General features: G+C 37.4%; 1 protein-coding gene and 1 pseudogene across 1 annotated transcript in view; both read left to right on the top strand.

Moving 5' to 3' along the window:
* The window catches only part of Gat (GABA transporter), a 1,840,468-nt gene that overhangs the window by 1,553,338 nt on the left and 260,558 nt on the right, over positions 1 to 26,572 (top strand). The gene's annotated exons all lie outside the window — the stretch shown is intronic.
* Positions 275 to 18,988, top strand: LOC137234759 (uncharacterized; annotated as a pseudogene).

The raw sequence follows: 26,572 nt of genomic DNA, 5'->3' as shown, positions 1-26,572 counted from the left end.
ACACTGGACCAACTTAACAAAATATCAACAACTTCAACAAGAGATGGAAAATCTACTGACGTATATCCCACAGACTTCCTTGAAAAAACTTTTGGAAGTTGACCTAGAAAAAATAGATCGACTTTTGAACACAATTACAATTCATCACCGACACTCGTTCAGCCCAAATTTTTTGGGCACGGCATTAAAAGTTATTGCCGGTACCCCTGACTTCGACGACTTTAACGAACTTAGGACTAAAACGGAAATAATATTACAAAATAATGACGACCAAATGGTAATAAATACTAAAATACAAGAACCAATAAACAAACTTACGGACGCAGTAAACAAACTAAGTTTCACCAAGAAATTTTCTGAAAGTCAAGCACTAAATCTATTTCAACTAGCAAGTAGCAGAACAAGAGCAATTATTGAAGATTTAGAAAATACGGCATTGTCAATAGCACTAGCCAAGGCAAATATTATAAATCCAGTAATTTTAGACAATAATGAAATACACTTTATCTTTAATAATGAAAATTTTAGTGTAGGCATTAATGATATATTAATTAACAGTAAATTTAAGATAGTTCAGCAAAACAATATCATTATTTACTATGTCAGATTTCCTATTATTCGAGATCTCTGTAATGCAACCTCTATCTATCCGGTTTCCCATAACAAGAAAATAATAGATTTCGAATTTAGTTTAGCCGCAAAATGCCAAAACAAACAAAGTGGTACAATTTTTTGCCAAGATCTTAAAGAACTTAAAGAAAGTATTCACTGTCTCAAAAACCTTTTAAATACTTACGAAGCAAACTGCTCCGAGGTAACGGCATACTTACAGCCAATAACAGAAGTCAATGACGGTGTCCTCATTATATATAACGCGATTGCAACCATCAATTTCCAACAAGCAACCAACCCAAATTAATGGTACCTACCTTGTAACATTCAAAGACTCTGTCACAATTAACCAAACGCTATTCATAAACAAGGAACAATGAATTTTCGTTAACCCAGAAACTCCATTGGCATCATTAACTCTATATCACAGAGCACATAAAAAACCTTTCTTGCCCGTTCTTCAAGAACTTCATTTCAAGAACCTTATCTATATAGAAGGCCTTAGAAAGAGAATTACATTGCATGTCTCAATATACAATTTACTCTTCTCGTCAGTAATTGTCATTGCATTTATTTTGATAATTTTTAAAATCATATCTCGATGGCAAAAAAATTAAGAGAAAAAAGCCTAAGTGAAGCAATTAAATCTCTTCAGCAAACACTTAAAAAAGCCGAGGACGACTTTTCTCTAAGGGGGGGGGGAGTAGTTAACAACGGTTAACGCTAATACCATGTGCCACATTCCCACAGCATATAATTTTATCCACACTCGGACACCAGACTAAACAATGCATTTTTGAGTATGCGCTTCTGTTTCGACATAATGAAACATAACCACACTTAAGTTGGTCTTCCTACATATTCTGTTCACTGCTCAAAGCTAGTGAACTAATATTCGCGGAAAATGATGACGTTGCCAAATTCCCATATGAACATCTGCATGCATTACAGAGGGCGCAGATTAAGCTAAGAATAGAATAAGAAAATAAAGTAAATAATTTGTAAGCAAAAGATGCATAAAAATGTATAGAAATACCAATAACGATTCAGATTTGTTTTGACCGCTAAACCGGAATGGCACTCTAGTTCATTTACCTCTTTGTAGTGTCTAACCATATGCGCGTGTAAATATGTGAGTACGACTTCGCGACTTTGCTGATGATGACTTGCGTTTGGGAGTATCTATCTCTCTGCTGCTTGTATGTATGTGTGTATGTAGCTGTTGTTATGTTTATGTAGCTGTTGTTATGTTATTATGAAAGAAAGTAAATAAAACGATTGAAAAGTTGCCTTAAACTTTTAGCTTTTTTTTTTTAATTAAAACAAATTTTATTTAGCTTTTTTGGTGAATCAGGTGAAACAATATTAAAGTATTTTTAATAATAGCGCATAACCATACAGATGAGCCGTTTCTTTGTAGAGTGTCACAAGTACATTTTTGTATGTATCGAATTATTTAGATTGATAATAAACAACCGGTAGATGTAGGGTACTCTATGTAGAGTTCTGTCTGGATTATAAACATGTTCAATTTTACTTTACAAATAGGCACACTGCTCTTTACCTAACGAATGTTTGTTAATAACTCACACAAAAAACTGAAAACGATGCTGCATTTGAGATTAAGAGATTATTAAGATAATTTACCGTGCAAATAGAATTAGTCGATTTAGAAAAGAAAACGATTACTTTATTATCAACTGGACTCATGTCAGCAAAAAACTAAAAATAAATCTCATATTTCATATTCCAGAGTACGAACAGAACAGTTATGAAGCATTGACGGCCGCTGTCGAGAGTCGTTATGGAAGTGAGCATAGAAAACAGATATACCAAATTGAGTTGCAAAACCGTTACCAAAAAGCGAATGAGACTTTGCAGGAGTGGAGTGGATATACCGAGAGGGTTAAAATTCAGAGCTTTATAAATGGAATATGCGATGTCGAAATGAAACGAGCTACATATGCGAACCCAAAGCCAATATTTGCTGAAACGGTATCCCATGCACTGACTCAGCAAACAGCGTCACTTTTGAGTGAGCCCGCATACAAAGCTCATCGCGTGGAAGTGAAAAGGCCAGATTGGGTAGACACAATTTTGGAAGCACTGAAGGGATTACAAACAGAAAAATGCCGGAGTTATGAAGTGTTTCAAGTGCGGTAACCCAAATCACATTGCACGTCACTGCAGCACCGGTCATGGTAGTTCCAACTTGGTTGGTCGTAAACGCAAAGCTGGAAGAGATAAGCAAGAGCGAGTCAGATGTAAATATCGAGAAGTTCTCCCAGCTATTGAATGTCGTGTGATACATATCTCGCAAGTTGGAAGGAAATCGAGCAGTCTTACCGTCAAAGGAAATGTGGATGGCAAGGAGCGTGTACTGACTGTAGATACGGGCGCATCTCATTCCTTAATCCGATCTGACTGGTCAACAGGAGAGTAAAACCGCAAGATTGCGTACGGTCACTGGCGAGTATAACCAAGTTCGAGGAGGTCTTAATTAGAAAGGTCACGATTATACACAAATTCGTTGTGGCAGAGATTGTTGATGAAGTCATATTGGGAGTGGACTACTTAGTTGACCACGACATAAGGGTCGATATGCAGAGAAGGATTAGGCGCTATAAGAAACAGGATATACCACTTACTTTCAGTTTGCAGAAAGGGTTCAGCAGTAAGCGAGTGCTGGTGGAGGAGATTCAACAGAGACAACAAAAATCAAAGAAAGTAAATCGAGCAAAGGTTGATGAAACGAATTGTCCAAACAAATCAAAACCCAAGGTACTCGCGAGAAAAACACTGGCTTTGACAAACCCTAATGGATGCACTAAAACAAAGGACAGAATTTCCCGGAAAGAATGTAAAGGTGGTTTCAAGCCAGGGCGCACTACTGTTGTGAAACGTCGGAACGATAATGTGTATGCGAAGCCAATCCGTCAAGCGCAAGCTCTACGAAGTAGTTCATTGGCCAAACAACAGAGTGTGAGGGAACGGTCCAGGATAATGAGTAGGAGGATGAAACCCAAGTACGACAAGATCAATAATTCGGAAAGTTACTTGGAGTGAGATTTGGTACTGCTATACAACCCTCACCGGCGGAAAGGTGGTACATCCAAGTTTTGGTGCAGTTGGGAAGGCACGTGCAGAGTTGCGAGTGAAGAGGATCAGTGATGTCATCTACCGCATACAAACAATTGGGAAACCATGAAATAGAAGGATTTTTCATTTGGAGAGGCCAGCAGCAGTTAGATTGAGAGATTTGTCTGATCGGGACGATCATACTTAGGTGGAGGGCAGTGTGACGAATATTAGTAACACTAAGTGGCACTCACATCACTAATCCGATACTAAGTAAATAAAGCCACAACAACAATAAAGCAAGCTGCCACACTTGTATGTACGTAAACAAATTAATCATCATGTACACCCATACATACAAGCAGCAGAGAGATACTCACTAACTCATGTCATCATCAGCTACAGCTACTACTTAGCTCACATATACACACGCATATGGTTAGACACTAAAAATATACGCGCATGGCTGGTGACCAGGTAGAGGATCCTAGAAAAAGAAACGTATAGACATCTAGGCAGAGAGTATAAAAGCAGCAGACGCTGAGTAGTCCGTGATCAGTTTGATTTAAGCACGCTATCAGTTGCGAAGTGAAGTTTAATTGCGAAGTACCTTCAAAGTAGTCTAATAAAGACCATTTTTTAATACAGAATATTGGAGTGTTTTATTCAACAGTTTAGCAATACGAACGTAAGCAGAAGGTATCAAATAGGCGGAATTTCCATAAATTCGTTACGATATTATTGCTCATAAAAAATAAGTTTAAGTGTATGTATTCGGCTACCTTGTTCGTTATTGTCGGTGAACCTACTGGTTGTTTATTTGGTCGGCATTCATACTTATTTGTGAGGTAAATTCCGCGGTCCTGTACTTCTTTTTTATAAGCGTCACGTATGTTTGGCCATTCACAATCCCAGTCCCAAATACAGTTACAGTTCTAGTTCCAGTTCCAATCCCACTCCCAGTTGGTCCCTTGTCCATTTTCCGGGAAAAAGTTTCGTAAGTACTAATCTAGGCAAACTTCTACCAATATACCAAATTTTAGGTAAATTAAACGATTAATAGAATTTGTTCGTATAGAGCGATCGCTGGTCCACTTCCCGGAAAAAAAGAATCGTAATTCCTTATCTAGGCAATGGCCGACCTATATACTAAATTTCAGGCAAATCTAACCGTAAATAGAATTCGTTCGAATGGATCGGTCTCTAGTCAACTTCTCGGAAAGAATTTTTCTCTGCGTAAGAATCATCCTCGTAATTCAAGGATTATTCTAGGAAGAGAAATAGCTAAATCGATCCAACCATTCTCGAGTTTTGAGCTTAGCAGCGACTCATTTCAATATTATGGACTAACAGACCCGGAAGACGTTTTTCCCAGTTGGTCCCTTGGCCAGTTTCCGGAAAAAAGGTTTCGTGAGTACTAATCTAGGTAAAGTTCTACCAATATACCAAATTTTAGGTAAATTAAACGATTAATAGAATTTGTTCGTATAGAGCGGTCCCTGGTCCACTTCCCGGAAAAAAGAATCGTAATTCTTTATCTAGGCAAAGGTCTACCTATATACCAAATTTCAGGCAAATCTAACCGTGAATAGAATTCGTTCGAATGGATCGGTCTCTAGTCAACTTCTCGGAAAGAATTTTTCTCTTTCTAAGAGATCGATTTCAAGCGATTTCAAAGAATATTCTAAGAAGAGAAATAGCTAAATCGATCCAACCATTCTCTGGTTTTGAGCTTAGCAGCGATTAATTTCTATATTATGGACTAACAGACCCGGAAGACGTTTTTCTACACTAACTTTTGTAAATTTGCATAACTTTTAGGAAGTTTTTATTCTTACTCTCCCTCCCCCACTCTCCCCATATTCTCTATCCTTTTATTCACTCCTCTCTCTGCCTCTCTCTCTCTCTCAAACCAAGTTTGCGCGCGAGTGACGATCTTACTTTTTAAGTAAACACGATTTTAGTTTTAACATCTTTATTGAGTAGGTCAGAGCCGGCCACACAAATACTAAAACAATTGCATAAGTGTGTCTAAAAATTGAGTGACAACTCCCCCACAGTGTGCTAAAAGAAAATGTGGACTGTGAAGTTCAAAATTAAAAAGGACTCTGTTTATTTGATTTCAAGCTAATCCTAACAATATTTACTTATATGAATAACTAAGAACACGGAGGTCGAGCTAGCCAGATACAACTTTTTTATAAAAGAAGGTATGGTGTTTCTTTAATGCAAAATTTACTTAAAAAAATCACTTTTTCATTGAGAAAGAACTATAAAACAAAGTAAGTGTAAAGACAGAAATATATGTTTTCAAAACATAAAGTTATTCAATAAAAAAAATGTATACAAATTAATAAAACTAAGTGAAACGTATAAAAAGTTACTTATATTAAATTGTCAATATTTATTAATAATTAATTAATTATTAATATTTAAATTGACGATATTAATATGTATGTTCAAAGGAACTTAATGATACTACTTACACCGTATTAAAAGTCACTTTAACATTGCAGCATATTGTTTTTATTATGTGCCCAAATAGTAGCACGGACTTTTCCTTTTGCATTCACTGTTGATTTTAGTGAGTGACAAGCGAAAGCAAACGATCGTGATCGCACATCGTTAGTGTCTGTGTGAAAATACGAACTCAAATTGCACAATGTGCAACTTTTGGCCGGCTCTGGAGTAGGTACTTACTCCTTCAATTGATTTAAGGACTATAGATTATACTAGCAAGTACCCGGCTTTCTCCGCCACGCCGCACAAAGTAATTCTATTGAGTTTTTGCTATTTGGGTATAGTTTAAAAGAAGAGATACACATACATATGTCATGTATTTTTTCTGCTACTAAGGTAATAGTGCAATACCCAGGGCAGCAGAGAGCCGGGCCGGGCCCCTGGGACAGTTCGCGTTTACGGGCCCCCCTAAAAAATAAACTCAATCCAGTAAAAAAAATAACATAACATACATAAATTTTTCAATTCACATTGTCAGTTTTATTTCATATAAAATAAGATTTACTGGAGCACTTACATAAATGAAATGTTAGATTTCATTGTTTGATTTACTTACATTCACTTTTTCTAAATATGTACATTTTAAGAGCTTGAATCAGCCTAGGAAAACCTTCGGTGCTTTTTGGTCTGCAAATATGAAAATTACCTTTTCAAAACTAATGCTGCGAGCAAGGCTGGACTCCAACGCCAATGTTCCAAGGCTTGTCAAGCGGTTTTGGCTCATAGTAGAACGTAAAAAATTTTTCACGTGGGACAATAGACTAAAAGAACGCTCCCCTTCAGCCACACTGACTGGAAGTGCGCAAATTATTCTTAATGCTATGCAGATGTTCGGAAATAATACTTCCATCTTCAAGTCATGAAATTTGTTCAGAAGCTGCTATGGCAGCAGCGAATCACATCCCAAATTTGCTAAGTGGATGGCTTTGAGATGAATGATTTCATCTATGACATCCGTAGAAATATCGATACCATAAATCGTGCAGAATGCCGCTGCCTTTTCTCTGCGCTCTTCTTCCGTCAGATCCTCATACTTCCACAAAAAACTAAATTTAATCGCAATGTAATTTACGGCTTCGAAACGTCTTGTCATGTTACCATCAAGCAATTCAAAAGAAGGTAAAAAACTCGCTTTTTGAATTGAGTTTCGGAATCACACTCAGGTGATTCGCCAGGTAATTCATCGAACTGGCGCTTTCTTATCTTCCTTCTTTTCTCTGCGAAGGTATTCGCAACTCCTATACTCCCTGCCAGAACCTTACATTCTCAAAGTATGATCGACCATTTATCCTTGAACTTCTTCAACTCATCAACCAGGCTACGTATATTTTGTGTTTCCAAGTCCAGTGTGGCATTTCTAGCTTGCAGTACCAGATTTCGATGGTTGATTACCATCAACACTTTGAGCCAAATGTAGGCTAAGAGGATACACTCAAATTTCCCCATATATGCTTCAATACCTTTCAAATCCGTTACTGTTTCTGAACTCAGATTCAAAAGCTTGATTTCATCAATAGCTTTCAATATTTGTGGAATGTGAGTTGCGAGAGGTTTCACACTATCCACATGAGCAGACCATCGTGTTTGTGACATGCTTGAGAAATTCTCATCTCTGAGGGCTTGCGCTAAAGATATTATAAAATTTCTGCATAATACCGAAAATTGTGATGACTTCTGCACAACATTCAGCAGCTTGCACTCCACATAAATTTAAACTATGACAAGCACAAGGTGCAAATATTGCCAGGGAGTTATCTCTCAGGATATGACTGCGCTCCTTTGTAATGACAGCTCATATTACTGCCATTATCATATCCTTCCCCACGGCAGTCATTCAGTGCAATATTGTGCTTTTTTAGAGTGCTGCGGATCAGCTCAGCGATAGCTTCTCCTGTTTTTGCGTTATAATCGACAAACTCTAAGAAGCGTTTTTGGATTTTCCTTTTTCCGGAGTCCTGTTTAATAAAACATAACGCAATATAAAAACAGTCTGCTCAATATGCTCCGAATCAGGGGCTGCATCCACTATTACTGTGTAATACTTGACGGAATTTCTCTCGATTTCTATCTTTCTAATTACTTGATTTGTACAGATTTCTATGAACTCATTTTGTATTCCAGCAGACAAATAATGTGCTTGTAGACGATTATTTTTCGTTTGAGATTCCCTCACCTTCTCCAAATGTTGATTAAATATGGGGTTATAATTGCTGATCAGTTCCAAAATACCAAGAAAGTTTCCATTTCTTGGATTTCCGATCAATGAATTATCCCCTCTAAATGCCAATCCTTTTTCTCCAAGAAATAAAACAACATCAAGAATTCTGTGAAGTATCTCTCTCCAGCGAGCTGCTTCATTTTTAAGGGTTTCCGCTAAGAGAAAATCCACTGAACTTGCATTTCGAATTCTCACTTCATATTGGCGCCACTCTATATAGCAAGTTTTATAATTTTGACTATTTTCATGTTCAGGAATTCTGTCGTGTAACCTCTTCCAACCTTTCTCTTTAGAATAACCTGAAGACTTTGTCAAATCTGATCGGGTATTTTCGGAAGTTTTGCTGAAAAGCCGGCATGGAAAACGAAAAGCGTTTCTTTTGTTGCACTCCAAACGAGCCAATCACGCTTTATTTTGCTCTGTTTTTTTAGAGCAGTATGGAGTTTGATTTGAAGGAAATGGCGACCACTTAAGTCGCTGGGAAGTCGAAATAAAATGTGATTTTAAGTTAGTTTAAGCATTTTTGACAGATAGCGCTGATAAAATTGTGTCAAAAATATTTATCTAACTTAAAATCACATTTTATTCATACTATGACTATGCCCCATAGTATTTGATCGGATGCTTATGATGTTAGTTAAGTGATTTTCAATTTTAAAAGAATTTTTTGTAGCAACAAAATATGTATGTATCTATGACATCCTAGTTAGAGTACTGTCAATACTGCTTTGCCTTACCGGGCCCCCAAAAACCTTCCGGGCCCCAGGGTAATTGCCCTGGCTGAGCCCCCCTGCCCCCATCCCCCTCTCCATCGCCCTGGTAATACCCTCTGTTGTATGAAATGCAAACACCTTTAAATTCGTTAGCCTTATAAACGATTTATTAATGAAAAACTTTGAAAGAAAACGTAAAAAGATAACAATTCAAATAACATTAGGTACTTAAGTAAATCGACTGCTGAGTCTAATATCACTCTAATTCAAAACGCTTTTCAAAAAAGGCCCCACCTTAAAACTCTTATTAAAAACACCCTACATCAAAATTTTTATTTCGAAAACGCACTATCTCAGAATTTGATAGAAGAACGCCCTATCTCAGAATTTATCTCAGCTCAAAATGTATTGAATTTATACCGAGATGAAACAAATTTTGAAATAGGGCGTTCTTCAATCAAAGTTTGCGTAAGGGCATTTTTGAGTCAAATTCTCAGGTAGGACGTTTTTGACAAGAATTTTGAATAGGGTGCTATTCCACTCAGCATTCAAAATTGGATTGTAGAACGTAAAAAATTAATACATAAAATAAGAAAATTTTTTTCATTAATTAAAAACTTCCGGGAATATAACTTTCTTTGTTTTATTATCATTTCTAGGAATGAGAAAACTTTGGTTCTGTGGGGAACCAGTTCCTGAAATAGCCACATACAGTTGACCGTGAGCACTTCACTACGAAGGTCTACGCCAACATAACTAAATGTTTGCCCTTGCGACTTATTAATTGTAATTGTATTAGTCCAAGTGCAATAGGTGGGTACTTCGGAGTAAAAAAAAGTCTTTGCAAAACCGTCAACTGAACAAAGGGGAAAATATGCTGTCAAAGTGGTTTGTAGTGGTTCCTGCAGTACCATAAACCCTTTGTCCATTTTCTAAGTGAACAGATAGATGTACAACCGTTGGGAATTGCTCATGAATAGAAAATCCCAGTAATCTCCAAATACCTTCTGATGTGCTGAAATATCTGCCATTCAAAAAATTTTCCACTTCGTCCTTATTACCTCGAGCGAAAAATGTCGGTACCTTTATTGACATACTTACAAATGTATTTTATTGCTTCACTGAATGACAGTACTCTACATTTTTGTGAGCGGAGAAACATCTGGAAAAAACGGGGCAATATGGAGCGATCCATCGGTTGTCCATTTGTAAGTGCATGGGTATAGCCACCATCCGCTGAAGACCTTCGTATATATTTTGGATATCCATCTTGGAGCTCGCGTGCGTATCGTTTTGAGCATCGTCCATTCAACATGCAGGGCGATGATAAATTATTAACCCCACATGGGCGGTGGATCACATTTTTAGTAATTATATCATACAACATCGGATCTTCGTCTTTAATTGGGAAGAATTTTATCTACTAGCCAAATTAAAATACATGTGCGCGTGAGGTAAACCTCGCTTTTGCCATTCAACAGTAAACATATGACATCTAACTTTTCCAAAAATATCTTGTTTTGTAATTAAACTCATGAGTTGGTGTAGTTTGATATGGAATACTATTGACACAATGTCATGGCGCTCACTTGGTCGTTGATTAGGAAACAATTTGTTTTTGATTTCACTCCACTCTGGATTGCATGTGAATGTTATAAATAAGTCAGGCCTTCCATAATGACGCACATATAAGAGGGCGTCTTGTATAAGTTAATGCAAATATCGAGGCGATCCAGTAAATGAAGGCGGCAAAATTACTAACTGACCAATATTTTCAGGATAGCAATCCTCGTTAACAGCATTCCTTAGATGTATATAATTATCTGCACGCAACGTTTGTTGGTGTGCTCTTATAAAATTCAACCTTGTGATCATCATTTTAGCAACCATGTCTACACAGTATTGGTAAAAGAGATATCCATATCTATGAAGCGCATTAAAAATATTTTCTCTAATCATAATTTTATATGCATAAAATTGCATATATGAAACTGTTTTTGTGGGTTAGGTGCCCCACTGTTTGGAGAAGCTCGCAGTATATTTATGCTGTAACCGTCTTCACCATTTAAAAATGTGATATAGTATTGCAAGGTGTCATATGCAGGATGAATTTCTGACACACGCTGGATAGTGTTATCGCGGGACTGTAGGATAATATCGCGGGGACCAGCATTTTCGTCAACTATCAATACTGCGTCCTCGCCTGTAGTCGGGAATTATAACGACCACGGTGTACATTAATAGGGCGTTTGCCGGCATGGATTACAACCCCATAGTTATTCGAATTAGATGGCATACCCTCCATAGAAGTCATAAAACTTCGAACATACACATTATTTTCAAGCATTTCTTGAATTAATTTCAAAATATATGTTTGAAGAGTTGGTGCAGCATTTTAGCGCAACGAAAGCTGCTCCTCTTGGGAAGAAAAATATATTTGTAAAAATTTTGGAACCATGTTGGGCGGTGGTAATAAACATCCAATAAAATCACACACTTGTCCTTATATTTTTTTAGGCAATGTTGAAAAGTTTGAAAAAGAGATACATATGTACGTTCCTTGATTTGCGCTAGCTTCCATATGTATGTACAATGTTCATTTTATATATGTACATCAGCTCGGTGCGAGCAAAAAACTCTTGCATTTGCCAAGATCAAAATGACACACTCTCTTTGGCTGTGAGTATATGTATCTCCTCACAAACACAAAGTTGTTTTTGTTGGCCTGCTGTAGCTTGAGTGTGGTCATAGAAAAGTTGTGTGCTTGCATTATTTGGGGGTTTTCATCAACTTTATCCTAAAAATAAAGGGCCTTAGTTTGTGAAAATGGAAAAAATTAAAAGCGCAGGGTGCTTATTTGCGTCAATACTTTCTTTAAAATAAAATAATCATAAAAATCTGTTTGGTACTTCTTGAGAATAGCTGTTACAAACATTGCCCATATAAGCATTTTTATATAATTAAGTATAGATATAGATGTATACTTTACATAACAAATAAATTAACATTAACATTCAATTTAGTTAACAAGGAGGAAATTATTGGCTAACATAACTTCTCCCGCATTTAAATAAAGATACTTCTGGATCTTCTTAGTGCAGTTTACTAGTAATTATATTAAAGAATTATTATTCTCTAAATACTTTATATTAATTGCTCCTTCATATTTATTTTTGCTTTTAACGTTTGAGCTATGTATATTATCTAAGTTTTGAAATTTGAATTTTGGTTCTTCTTTGTGCCTTAATGCTTTGTAATTTTTGATATAGCCTTGTTAGCGGCTATCTTCGTACACTTCTCTTCTCTGATTTCTCTTATTTATGTACTTATTTTTATAAGAAACAATCTATATATATAACAAGTAAGAAAGGCTAAGTTCGGGTGTATTCGAATATTACATACTCAGCTGAGAGCTATGGAGACAAAATAAGGGAAAATCACCATATAGGAAAATGAACCTAGGGTAACCCTCGAATGTGTTTGTATGACATGTGTATCAAATGGAAGGTATTAAAGAGTATTTTAAGAGGGAGTGGGCCATAGTTCTATAGGTGGACGCCATTTAGGGATATCGCCATAAAGGTGGACCAGGGCTGACTCTAGAATTTGGTTTTACGATATTGGTATCAAATGAAAGATGTTAATGAGAATTTCAAAAGGCGTGGGCTTAGTTCTATATCGCCATAAAGGTGGACCAGGGGTGGCTCTAGAATTTGTTTGTGCGATATGGGTATCAGATGAAAGGTGCTAGTGAGTATTTTAAAATGGAGTGGGCCTTAGTTCTATAGGTGGACGCCTTTTCGAGATATCACCATAAAGGTGAACCAGGGGTGACTCTAGAATTTGTTTGTACGATATGGGTATCAAATGAAAGGTGTTATGAGTATTTTAAAAGGGAGTGGGCCATAGTTCTATAGGTGGACGCCTTTTCGAGATATCACCATAAAGGTGAACCAGGGGTGAGTCTGGAATTTGTTTGTACGATATGGGTATCAAATGAAAGGTGTTAATGAGTATTTTAAAAGGGAGTGGGCCTTAGTTCTATAGGTGGACGCCTTTTCGAGATATCGCCATAAAGGTGGACCAGGGTTGACTCTAGAATGCGTTTGTACAATATGGGTATCAAAAGAAAGGTGATAATGAGTATTTTAAAAGGGAGTGGGCCTTAGTTCTATAGGTGGACGCCTCTACTAGATATCGCCATAATGGTGGACCAAGGGTGACTCTATAATGTGTTTGTACGATATGGGTATCAAATTAAAGGTATTAATGAGGGGTTTAAAAGGGAGTGGTGGCAGTTGTATATGTGAAGGCTTTTTCGAGATATCGACTAAAATGTGGACCAGGGTAACCCAGAACGTCATCTGTCGGATACCGCTAATTTATTTATATATGTAATACCACGAACAGTATTCCTGCCATGATTCCAAGGGCTTTTGATTTCGCCCTGCAGAACTTTTTCATTTTCTTCTACTTAATATGGTAGGTTTCACACCCATTTTACAAAGTTTTTTTCTAAAGTTATATTTTGCGTCAATAAACCAATCTAATTAGCACGTTTCATCCATTTTTCGTATTTGGTATAGAATTATGGCATTTTTTTAATTTTTCGTAATTTTCGAAATCGAAAAAGTGGGCGTGGTCATAGTCGGATTTCGGTCATTTTCTACACCAATACAAAGTGAGTTCAGATAAGTACGTGAACTGAGTTTAGTAAAGATATATTGATTTTTGCTCAAGTTATGGTGTTAACGGCCGAGCGGAAGGACAGACGGTCGACTGTGTATAACAACTGGGCATGGCTTCCACCGATTCCGCCCTTTTTCACAGAAAACGGTTATTGTCCTAGGATCTAAGCTCCTACCAAATTTCACAAGGGTTGGTAAATTTTTGTTCGACTTATGGCATTAAAAGTATCCTAGGCAAATTAAATGAAAAAGGGCGGAGCCACGCCCATTTTGAAATTTTCTTTTATTTTTGTATTTTGTTGCACCATATCATTCCTGGAGTTGAATATTGACATAATTTACTTATATACTGTAAAGATATTAAATTTTTTGTTAAAATTTGACTTTAAAAAAATTTTTTTTTAAGTGGGCGTGGTCGTTCTCCGATTTTACAAATTTTTATTAAGCATACATACAGTAATAGGAGTAATGTTCCTGCCAAATTTCATCATGATATCTTCAACGACTCCCAAATTACAGCTTGCAAAACTTTTAAATTACCTTCTTTTAAAAGTGGGCGGTGCCACGCCCATTGTCCAAAATTTTAAAAGCTGTCTATTCTGCGTCATAAGTTCAACTCAATTACCAAGTTTCATCGCTTTATACATCTTTGGTAATGAATTATCGCACTTTTTGTGTTTTTTTAAATTTTCGATATCGAAAAAGTGGGCGTGGTTATAGTCCGATTTCGTTCATTTTATACAGCGATCTGAGATGAATGCCCAGGAACCTACATACCAAATTTCATCAAGATACCTCGAAATTTACTCAAGTTATCGTGTTAACGGACGGACATGGCTTTATCAAATTTTTTTTCGATACTGATGATTTTGATATATGGAAGTCTATATCTATCTCGATTCCTTTATACCTGTACAACCAACCGTTATCCAATCAAAGTTATTATACTCTGTGAGCTCTGCTCAACTGAGTATAAAAATGAATTGTGGTGAGTGTATGTTCAGATGCTTAAAACTTGAAACTACTGGACCGGCTTTTATAAAATTTTGTAGGTATATTATCTAGGTACCCGAATAGGCTATATTTCATACCGCTGGGTGGCTAGGGTCTTGGGCCCAGAACGTGGACCCGGGTACCACCAGAATGTGTTTATACAATATGGATATCAAATGAAAGCTGTTGATGAGTGCTTTACTGCAGAACAATTTTCAAACCTCTGGGTGACTAAGGTCTCGAAATGTAGCCCAAAACGTGGACGCGGCTACAACTAGAATGTGTTCATACAATATGGATATCAAACGAAAGCTGTTGATAAGGGCATTCGTGAAGAATATTTTTTATACCACTGGGTGACTAGAAGTAACAAGAAGGTTCAAAACATGTTATCAAGCAATATTTCATGCCATTACTTCGCGGGTATGGGATTAACCATGCTAATGAATCCCATGCTAGAGTGTTGAATAGCAGCAACTCTCGATTACAGATGTCGCCCGCTTTTGCTATAATATTAGTAGGTGGCATTATATGACTAGCAGGAACTTTCGACTACCGAATGACAGATGTCGCCCGCTCATGACGCTATTTATTACCCGTCGTAGGTGGCGTTACAGAAGTGTTACTGGAGGCATTATGGTGAAGTTTTAACTAACAGCAACTTCCGATTACCGAATTACAGATGTCGCCAGATCATGATACCAGTACTAAGTACTAAGTAGATTAGCACAGGAGAGTTATTGGCTTTACAGGCGGCATTGATTTGAAGTGTTGAGAATTGATGTTATGTCGAAGATGAGTCTGTATTGGTACTGCTGTTAGTGGCGTCATTGCGCCAAGGTATAACGAAACAGTGTGCTAACTTCAGTGACATCATCTCCCAAATTCCAACTTTCGCTAAGCTAAAATTCCATCGCCAAAAATATCTAAAAGAAAATTAAGTGCGCAGAAAAGTATGCAGCATGTAGTCACAAGCGATAACAGCCTAACTCCTATTACTTAGGTGGTATTTGCTATAGATGGTACTAAATATCGTATGCTTTTCTGCGCATTTGATTTTGTTTTAGAGATTTTTGGCGATGGAATTTTGGCTAAGCGAAAATTGGAATTTGGGGGCAGGCTCGGTATCAACTCAATAACTCAACATCGCATAGAGTTACGCAGCCTTACTTTATTCTTTTAAATTTCATAATTTGTTGTGCGATTACGTTGAAACGCTGTGCGGATTTTTAATTTCTAAATGATATTATTGATATTTCGGACACAAAAAATAAATTTTATGTTTGTGGATGTCAGCCCAGCATATCATCTTAGATCATAGACGCCATAACAAATAAAATCTTACATTCTTAGAATCACAAATTTCAAATAACAAAACTAATACGAGTAGGTAAGCCTTTTTAAAAGTGGTATAAAGCGGTTTTTTAGTTCTACCAATTGCAGATTGTTACAGTGCATTTAAAAATACTCTGTAGATTTGCAGACTGTAGGAAAGTTGTAGTTTGTGTTTGCGAAAAATATTAATGCGAATGTGCGTGTTCTCAATACTTGAGTGAAAAAAATTGTGATATTTCTTTGACAAAAAAAGTAAGTTTATTGACTTTGTTTATCGGCGAAAACTTTATCTCAATTTCATTGGAAAATATCTTCCACTGATTTACTTCATTTTGCAGTTTTTTTCTAAAATATAATTGGAACTGTTTTATTCGTTTGCATATCATCCTAGATCATAGAGGTCATAACAAATAAAATCCTTCAGTATTAGAATCACAAAGTTCAAATAACAAAACTCATACGAGTGGGTAAGCCTTTTCAAAGTGGAATAAAGAGGTTTTTTAGTTCTACCATTTGCAGATTGTTACAAAGGTGCACTTAAAAATTTTCTGTAGAATTACAGACTGTAAGAAAGTTGTAGTTTGTATTTGCGAAAAATATTAATGCGAATGTGCGAGTTATCAATATTTGAGTAAAACAATTGGGATATTTCTTTCTTTTCTTTGAGGTGAGTTTATTGCCTTTGTTTATCGGCGAAAACTTAATTTCAATTTCATTGGAAAATATCTTCCACTGATATGCTTCATTTTGCAGTTGCTTTCTAAAATATAATTGTAACTGTTTTATTCGTTTACTCAATTTTTTTTGACTAACTTAGAGGTAAGTAATTGATTACTGAAAATTTAATATGCCATATATGCAAAGTCAACACTTACAGTTGACCATTGTTAAGATGCCAAGAAGAGGTCACAGTAACTTATATCGTCATACCAGAGACAATATTAACATAGAGACATTGCAGGGACGAAAAATAGTGTGAAGCAAGGCTCACAAAAGTCTAGTAGGTCACATTCACCACTTACCACAGCAGAATTTGTTAAACTGCTGCGCTGCTTTCCACTGAAGTTCGCGCATGCAACATCTTTATCTTCAAAAAATTTTGGTCGTACTCAACAAGCAAGACATCGTCGAAACAATGCAACGCGTCAAACGGAAAGGGAACGTAGTATAGAAAGGCAATCAGTTAGAGTCAGAATGGCTGAATTTCGTGAGCGATAGTAACAGGAGATTAACGAAGCCTACAGAGATCGACAGCGATTGAGAGGAAGAGAAGTTCGCGCTCGACAAAGAGAAGAAACAAGATCACAACGTGTTAATGCTGGACGACAGCATCGCCAGCAACCAGATCTTCTTTTGGATGCTGTACGTGTAGCCTTTCGATATAATCCAAACATTCACTACATGGCATCAGTTCAATTTGGTCAGATTTCTCACGTTTGTCAGTATTGCAATGCAACTAAATTTTATAAGGAACCACCTGGGCTATATTGCGCGGGCGGAAATGTTAAATTGCCAGAGTTGCTTCCACCACCAGAGCCATTGCGCCAGTTGCTTTCCTAATTCGAACCATTTCTTGCAACACATCAAAATTTTTAACGACTGTTTTCAAATGACGTCGTTTGGTGGTGAAATTTTAAATGAGCAAAATTATAATCCAACATTCAAGATAATTTCACTAACCACAGCTGTGTATGCTATTACACCAACACTATATAATACACACACGGCCCAAACATAGCAACCCAATATACAAAACGGACTCGCCTGAAGTTCGCGGCGAGCTCGCATTTTCTGATAATTTTATCGCGGCGATACTTCGAGGCGAGTGTTCGGCGAACCAGAATTCCCAGGCGTGTCACTTATCACGCAGTTTTTTATCATTAGCTATTCGAGAGTTTCCACTTTTTTGGATCGTCCCTAAATCGCGATTTTTATCATTCTAATATCGTCCGCGAATTGTGATTTTGATCATTCTCGGATCGTCCTTGAGTCGCTGTTTTTATCATTAACGATTCGAGATTTTTATCAATTGTCGTCAGTTGTCGCAAAATAGGGATAACTGTCGTGACGAGTCCGAGAAAATCTAATTTCGAGATATCGCCTCGAGTTCGCGGAGAGTCCGAGAAAATGCATTTGAGAAAATCTAATTCCGCGATATCGTTTCGAGTTGGCGGCGAGTCCCAGAAATTGCATTCGATAAAATCTATTTTCGAAATATCGCCTCGAGTTCGCGGATAGTTCGAGAAAATGCGTTTGAGAAAATCTAATTTCGCGATATCGCCTCGAGTTCGCGGCGAATCCGAGAAAATGCATTCGAGAAAATTTTATTTCGCGATATCGCCTAGAATTCGCGCCGAGTCCGAGAAATTGCATTCGATAAAATCTAATTTCGAAATATCGCCTCGAGTTCGCGGATAGTTCGAGAAAATGCGTTTGAGAAAATCTAATTTCGCGATATCGCCTCGAATTCGCGGCGAGTCCGGGAAAATGCTTTCTGATTTCGCGATATCGCCTCGGATTAGCGACGATATTATCTTCGCCTTTGTGTTTATTGGGCAGACACATGGAACATCACGCATGATGCAAAATTTTTGTGTAGGGATCAATCTGCCACTTTTCTTGCAATTAAAAGACAATAATTATAGAATTTGCCTTAAATTCTATAGATTCATGTGCAAGTTTTTCATCTGGATGGATCTCTTTTGCCGCATTCAGACCAAGAACACAAATATCTCGAAATATACTTTATCGGAGATTCACATGATGTAGTAAATCGGCGTTGTACGGTTTTCAGTACAACAAAAAGAAAAATAGTACAGCATTTGCAATAAATGTTACACGAACACAGTGATCTCGTCAAATTTTTAAGACTTCGTCAAACGACGGACTGGAAATGCATTACAGCGAATAAGTGAGACTCATGGATCATATGATGCACTGCAATATCCGCTTATGTTCTGCCGAGGTGAAGACGGATATCACTTGCAATACAAAATGATAGATCCCGCCAATGGTTAGGAAAAAAATTGTAATCGCAACATTATCATGTCGCACTTCATAATTTGTTAATTCTTAGGTGCCGAGACAAATAAAAAGGTTTCTTCTATGAATTTTTATGCTTACCGATTTATGATTCGAAGAGATATTGACAATCACCTTCTGCGATATCGACGCGTGTTTCAACAATACGCAGTTGATATGTATAATAAGATGGAGACGGAGCGACTCAATTATATTCGACACAATCAAGGTAAATTGCGATCCGAAAAATATTCAACTTGCGGGATGCTATCAATAGCGATGTAGATATTGCAGATGTTGGGCGACTCACAATTTTTCCAGCGACTTATATTGGAAGTCCGAGGCATATGCATGAATACGCCCAGGATGCAATGACTTACGTGCGCAATTATGGACGACCAGATTTGTTTGTGACGTTTTCTTGCAATGCAGCTTTCGCGTCCCGGCCAATTACCAAGCGATCGTCACGACCTCACAGCACGGGTGTTGAAACAAAAATTAAGATGTTTGATGGACCTTATTGTGGAAAAACTTATATATGGTACTGCTAGTTGCTGGATGTATTCTGTTGAGTGGCAAAAAAGAGGTTTGCCGCGCGCCCACATCCTCTTTTGGATGATGGATAAAATTAGACCAAACCAAATCGATGCCATTATTTCGGCGGAGATTCTTGATCCTGAATTAGATCCAGAGCTGCAGAACGTGGTTAAAATAAATATGCTACACGGACCATGTGGTAAACACAATCCTTCTTCGTTTTGTATGTCCGACCATAAGTGCACAAAGCGATATCCACGTGCCTTTATTTCGGAGTCACAACCTGGAAACAATGGATATCCTCTCTATCGTCGGCGGTCACCAAATGACAATAGGCGAACAACCGAACCGAATGGTTCAAAACATGTTATCAAGCAATATTTCATGCCATTACTTCGCGGGTATGGGATTAACCATGCTAATGAATCCCATGCTAGAGTGTTGAATAGCAGCAACTCTCGATTACAGATGTCGACCGCTCTTGCTATAATATTAGTAGGTGGCATTATATGACTAGCAGGAACTTTCGACTACCGAATGACAGATGTCGCCCGCTCATAACGCTATTTATTACCCGTCGTAGGTGGCGTTACAGAAGTGTTACTGGAGGCATTGTGGTGAAGTTTTGACTAACAGTAACTTCCGATTACCGAATTACAGATGTCGCCCGATCATGATACCAGTACTAAATACTAAGTAGATTAGCACAGGAGAGTTATTGGCTTTACTGGCGGCATTGAGTTGAAGTGTTGAGAATTGATGTTATGTCGAAGATGAGTCTGTAGTGGTACTGCTGTTAGTGGCGTCATTGCGCCAAGGTATAACGAAACAGTGTGCTAACTTCAGTGACACCATCTCCCAAATTCCAACTTTCGCTAAGATAAAATTCCATCGCCAAAAATCTCTAAAAGAAAATCAAGTGCGCAGAAAAGTATGCAGCATTTAGTGGCATGTAGTCACAAGCGATAACAGCCTAACTCCTATTACTTAGGTGGTATTTGCTATAGACCACATGGTACTAAATATCGTATGCTTTTCTGCGCATTTGATTTTGTTTTAGAGATTTTTGGCGATGGAATTTTGGCTAAGCGAAAATTGGAATTTGGGGGCAGGCTCGGTATCAACTCAATAACTCAACATCGCACAGAGTTACGCAGCCTTACTTTATTCTTTTAAATTTCATAATTTGTGTACGATTACGTTGAAACGTTGTGCGGATTTTTAATTTCTAAATGATATTATTGATATTTCGGACACAAAAAATAAATTTTATGTTTGTGGATGTCAGCCCAGCATATCATCTTAGATCATAGACGCCATAACAAACAAAATCTTACATTCTTAGAATCACAAAGTTCAAATAACAAAACTAATACGAGTGGGTAAGCCTTTTTAAAAGTGGTATAAAGCGGTTTTTTAGTTCTACCAATTGCAGATTGTTACAGTGCATTTAAAAATATTCTGTAGATTTTCAGACTGTAGGAAAGTTGTAGTTTGTGTTTGCGAAAAATATTAAAGCGAATGTGCGAGTTTTCAATACTTGAGTGAAAAAATTGTGATATTTCTTTGACAAAAAAAGTAAGTTTATTGACTTTGTTTATCGGCGAAAACTTAATCTCAATTTCATTGAAAAATATCTTCCACTGATTTACTTCATTTTGCAGTTTTTTTCTAAAATATAATTGGAACTGTTTTATTCGTTTGCATATCATCCTATATCATAGAGGTCATCCTAGATCCTTCAGTATTAGAATCACAAAGTTCAAATAACAAAACTCATACGAGTGGGTAAGCCTTTTCAAAGTGGAATAAAGAGGTTTTTTAGTTCTACCATTTGCAGATTGTTACAAAGGTGCACTTAAAAATTTTCTGTAGAATTACAGACTGTAAGAAAGTTGTAGTTTGTATTTGCGAAAAATATTAATGCGAATGTGCGAGTTATCAATATTTGAGTGAAACAATTGTGATATTTCTTTCTTTTCTTTGAGGTGAGTTTATTGCCTTTGTTTATCGGCGAAAACTTAATTTCAATTTCATTGGAAAATATCTTCCACTGATATGCTTCATTTTGCAGTTGCTTTCTAAAATATAATTGTAACTGTTTTATTCGTTTACTCAATTTTTTTTGACTAACTTAGAGGTAAGTAATTGATTACTGAAAATTTAATATGCCATATATGCAAAGTCAACACTTACAGTTGACCATTGTTAAGATGCCAAGAAGAGGTCACAGTAACTTATATCGTCGTACCAGAGACAATATTAACATAGAGACATTGCAGGGACGAAAAATAGTGTGAAGCAAGCCTCACAAAAGTCTAGTAGGTCACATTCACCACTTACCACAACAGAATTTGTTAAACTGCTGCGCTGCTTTCCACTGAAGTTCGGCAATGCAACATCTTTATCTTCAAAAATTTTTGGTCGTACTCAACAAGCAAGACATCATCGAAACAATGCAACGCGTCAAACGGAAGGGGAACTTAGTATAGAAAGGCAATCAGTTAGAGTCAGAATCATTGTAAATTTTACCAAGTAGCGCAACTAACAGCTGATCAGTAAAAATTCGCACATTCACACGCACAGTTCTCGACTCAGTTGCAAAAAAAACTTTAGATTATTTAATTCAAATTTTAAAGTGAGATAATCCTTATAAATTTATGTATACAGAATATATATGACGTTTTTGTTGTTATTAACACAATAGTTTTATTTATATTAAAGCTTTTATCATTTTTTTTTTAACTTTGAAAAAACTCCGAACACCATTCCTTCATTATATGACATTCGACTGCCTAGTCCACTGCCTTCCACTCTATTCGCAACATAAGCTCTATTTAAGCTGCCAAACTAAATAGTAAACAATGGTCAGAATGGCTGAATTCCTTGAGCGATAGTGACAGGAGATTAACGAAGCGTACAATGAGCGACAGCGATTGAGAGGAAGAGAAGTTCGCGCTCGACAAAGAGAAGAAACAAGATCACAACGTGTTAATGCTGGACGACAGCATCGCCAGCAACCAGATCTTCTTTTGGATACTGTACGTGCAGCCTTTCGATATAATCCGAACATTCACTACAGGGCATCAGTTCAATTTGGTCAGATGTCTCACGTTTGTCAGTATTGCAATGCAACTAAATTTTATAAGGAACCACCTGGGCGGAAATGTTAAATTGCCAGAGTTGCTTCCACCACCAGAGCCATTGCGCCAGTTGCTTTCCTAATTCGAACCATTTCTTGCAACACATCAAAATTTTTAACGACTGTTTTCAAATGACGTCGTTTGGTGGTGAAATTTTAAATGAGCAAAATTATAATCCAACATTCAAGATAATTTCACTAACCCCAGCTGTAAATGCTATTACACCAACACTATAAAATACACACACGGCCCAAACATAGCAACCCAATATACAAAACGGACTCGCCTGAAGTTCGCGGCGAGCTCGCATTTTCTGATAATTTTATCGCGGCGATACTTCGAGGCGAGTGTTCGGCGAATCAGAATTCCCAGGCGTGTCACTTATCACGCAGTTTTTTATCATTAGCTATTCGAGAGTTTCCACTTTTTTGGATCGTCCCCTAATCGCGATTTTTATCATTCTAATATCGTCCGCGAATTGTGATTTTGATCATTCTCGGATCGTCCTTGAGTCGCTGTTTTTATCATTAGCGATTCGAGATTTTTATCAATTGTCGTCAGTTGTCGCAAAATAGGGATAACTGTCGTGACGTGTCCGAAAAAATCTAATTTCGAGATATCGCCTCGAGTTCGCGGAGAGTCCGAGAAAATGCATTCGAGAAAATTTTATTTCGCGATATCGCCTAGAATTCGCGGCGAGTCCGAGAAATTGCATTCGATAAAATCTAATTTCGAAATATCGCCTCGAGTTCGCGGATAGTTCGAGAAAATGCGTTTGAGAAAATCTAATTTCGCGATATCGCCTCGAATTCGCGGCGAGTCTGGGAAAATGCTTTCTGATTTCGCGATATCGCCTCGGATTAGCGACGATATTATCTTCGCCTTTGTGTTTATTGGGCAGACACATGGAACATCACGCATGATGCAAAATGCAATTAAAAGACAATAATTATAGAATTTGCCTTAAATTCTATAGATTCATGTGCAAGTTTTTCATCTGGATGGATCTCTTTTGCCGCATTCAGACCAAGAACACAAATATCTCGAAATATACTTTATCGGAGATTCACATGATGTAGTAAATCGGCGTTGTACGGTTTTCAGTACAACAAAAAGAGAAATAGTACAGCATTTGCCACAAATGTTACACGAACACAATGATCTCGTCAAATTTTTAAGACTTCGTCAAACGACGGACTGGAAATGCATTACAGCGAATAAGTGAGACTCATGGATCATATGATGCACTGCAATATCCGCTTATGTTCTGCCGAGGTGAAGACGGATATCACTTGCAATACAAAATGATAGATCCCGCCAATGGTTAGGAAAAAAATTGGAATCGCAACATTATCGTGTCGCACTTCATAATTTGTTAATTCTTAGGTGCCGAGACAAATAAAAAGGTTTCTTCTATGAATTTTTATGCTTACCGATTTGCGATCCGAAAAATATATCCACTTGCGGGATGCTATCAATAGCGATGTAGATATTGCAGATGTTGGGCGACTCACAATTTTCCAGCGACTTATATTGGAAGTCCGAGGCATATGCATGAATACGCCCAGGATGCAATGACTTAGGTGCGCAATTATGGACGACCGGATTTGTTTGTGACGTTTTCTTGCAATCCAAAATGGGAAGAGATTACGCAGCTGTCGCGTCCCGGCCAATTACCAAGCGATCGTCACGACCTCACAGCACGGGTGTTCAAACAAAAATTAAGATGTTTGATGGACCTTATTGTGGGAAAACTTATATATGGTACTGTTAGTTGCTGGATGTATTCTGTTGAGTGGCAAAAAAGAGGTTTGCCGCACGCCCACATTCTCTTTTGGATGATGGATAAAATTAGACCAAACCAAATCGATGCCATTATTTCGGCGGAGATTCTTGATCCTGAATTAGATCCAGAGCTGCAGGACGTGGTTAAAACAAATATGCTTCACGGACCATGTGGTAAACACAATCCTTCTTCGTTTTGTATGTCCGACCATACGTGCACAAAGCGATATCCACGTGCTTTTATTTCGGAGTCACAACCTGGAAACAATGGATATTCTCTCTATCGTCGGCGGTCACCAAATGACAATGGCCGAACATTCATCACTCAATTGAAGGGATTGAATATTGAGATTGATAATACATGGATTGTACCATATTCGGCAATATTGTGTAAGGCATTTAAAACGCATATTAATGTTGAATATTGCAACTCAGTGAAATCGATCAAATATGTTTGCAAATACGTCACAAAAGGTATCGATATGGCAGTCATTGGTATTGAGCGATACGAAATTATCAGAGGTATAGAGAACTTACGTGCACAGTATTACCGATAAGACAAGACAAGACGACACGACTTACAACTTAAGTCCACGAGAGTATATTTGACAATGACAAAAATAAAGAAAAAGTTACATATATGATTATTTGCATAGCATAAAACCTTTATCAATAAGAATGACATTACAAAAGAAAATTAACAGTTGCGGTGAATATATCTTGCCTAACAATTCTTATTACCAGCACTCCTCCTCAACATGTATATATTATAAGTATATATTGTCTATCTGACCAATACAAACCCATTTCGGTTCTAAATTTACAATGTTTTACCCATGAATGTTTTTGGTTAAAATATCAGATATCATATCTTCAAACAAATGTAACTTAAACTTATCTTACCTGACTTATACAAATCCCTAACATGATGAAACTTTAAATTTATATGCTTACTTCTAGAATGATAAACCGGATTTTTAACTAGATGTAAAGCATTCTGATTATCGCTATTAATTAGGGTTGGGCTATTAATAGGAAAACCTATTTCAGCAAGGAGCATTCCTAAATGTACTGCCTCCTTTGCAGCTGTAGAAAGCGCCACATATTCAGCTTCCGTGCTACTTAAGGCAACGAAGTTTTGTTTTTTCGATTCCCACGAGAATACTGCACCGGCAGCAATAAATGCACTGCCTGTATAAGACTTCCTGTCAACAACATCAGCGCCCCAATCAGCGTCGACGTAGTGCAGAATACTGCACCGGCAGCATAAAATGCACTGCCTGTATAAGACTTCCTGTCAACAACATCAGCGCCCCAATCAGCGTCGACGTAGCATTCAATGGGCTGACCTGATTTGCGGTAAAATCGCTCGTACCTTGGAAGTAGCGTAACACATGTTTAGCCCCTGCTTCGTGCTCAGAATGTGGATCGATATTCTTTTGCGACAGTTTACAGACCGAATGCAGAATATCCGGTCGAGTTGATATTGCCAAGTACATCAACGCACCGATAAGCGATTGGTATTTTCTTTTATCAACGCGTCTACATTTTGCATCATCAAAACTGACTTGGAATCCAGCATTTAACGGTGTCACTACAGCCTTACATTCGGACATACAATACCGGTTTAATAGATCGGTTATATATTTTTTTATGACCAAGAGTAATTGCGTCTGTTTTACCTTCGCGCTGGATCTCCAACCCCAGAAAATACCGCAGTTGCCCACCGTCAACCACATCAAACACTTTCGCAATTTTTGATTTGATCGCAACTAAGTCTTCTAACCGAGTGCCACCTACAACTAAATCATCAACATACACAGCTAAAATGTTATAATTACCATTTTCGTGTTTCGTATACACGCAAGGCTCACTAACGCACGGCGAATACCCAAACAATCTTAGTAATGTGTCCAACTTAGAGTTCCA

This window comes from Eurosta solidaginis, chromosome X (assembly GCF_040869045.1).
Source record: "Eurosta solidaginis isolate ZX-2024a chromosome X, ASM4086904v1, whole genome shotgun sequence".
Classification (NCBI taxonomy): domain Eukaryota; kingdom Metazoa; phylum Arthropoda; class Insecta; order Diptera; family Tephritidae; genus Eurosta; species Eurosta solidaginis.
The sequence above is the reverse complement of the archived record's forward strand: the minus strand, read 5'-3'. Positions and strand labels throughout refer to the sequence as shown.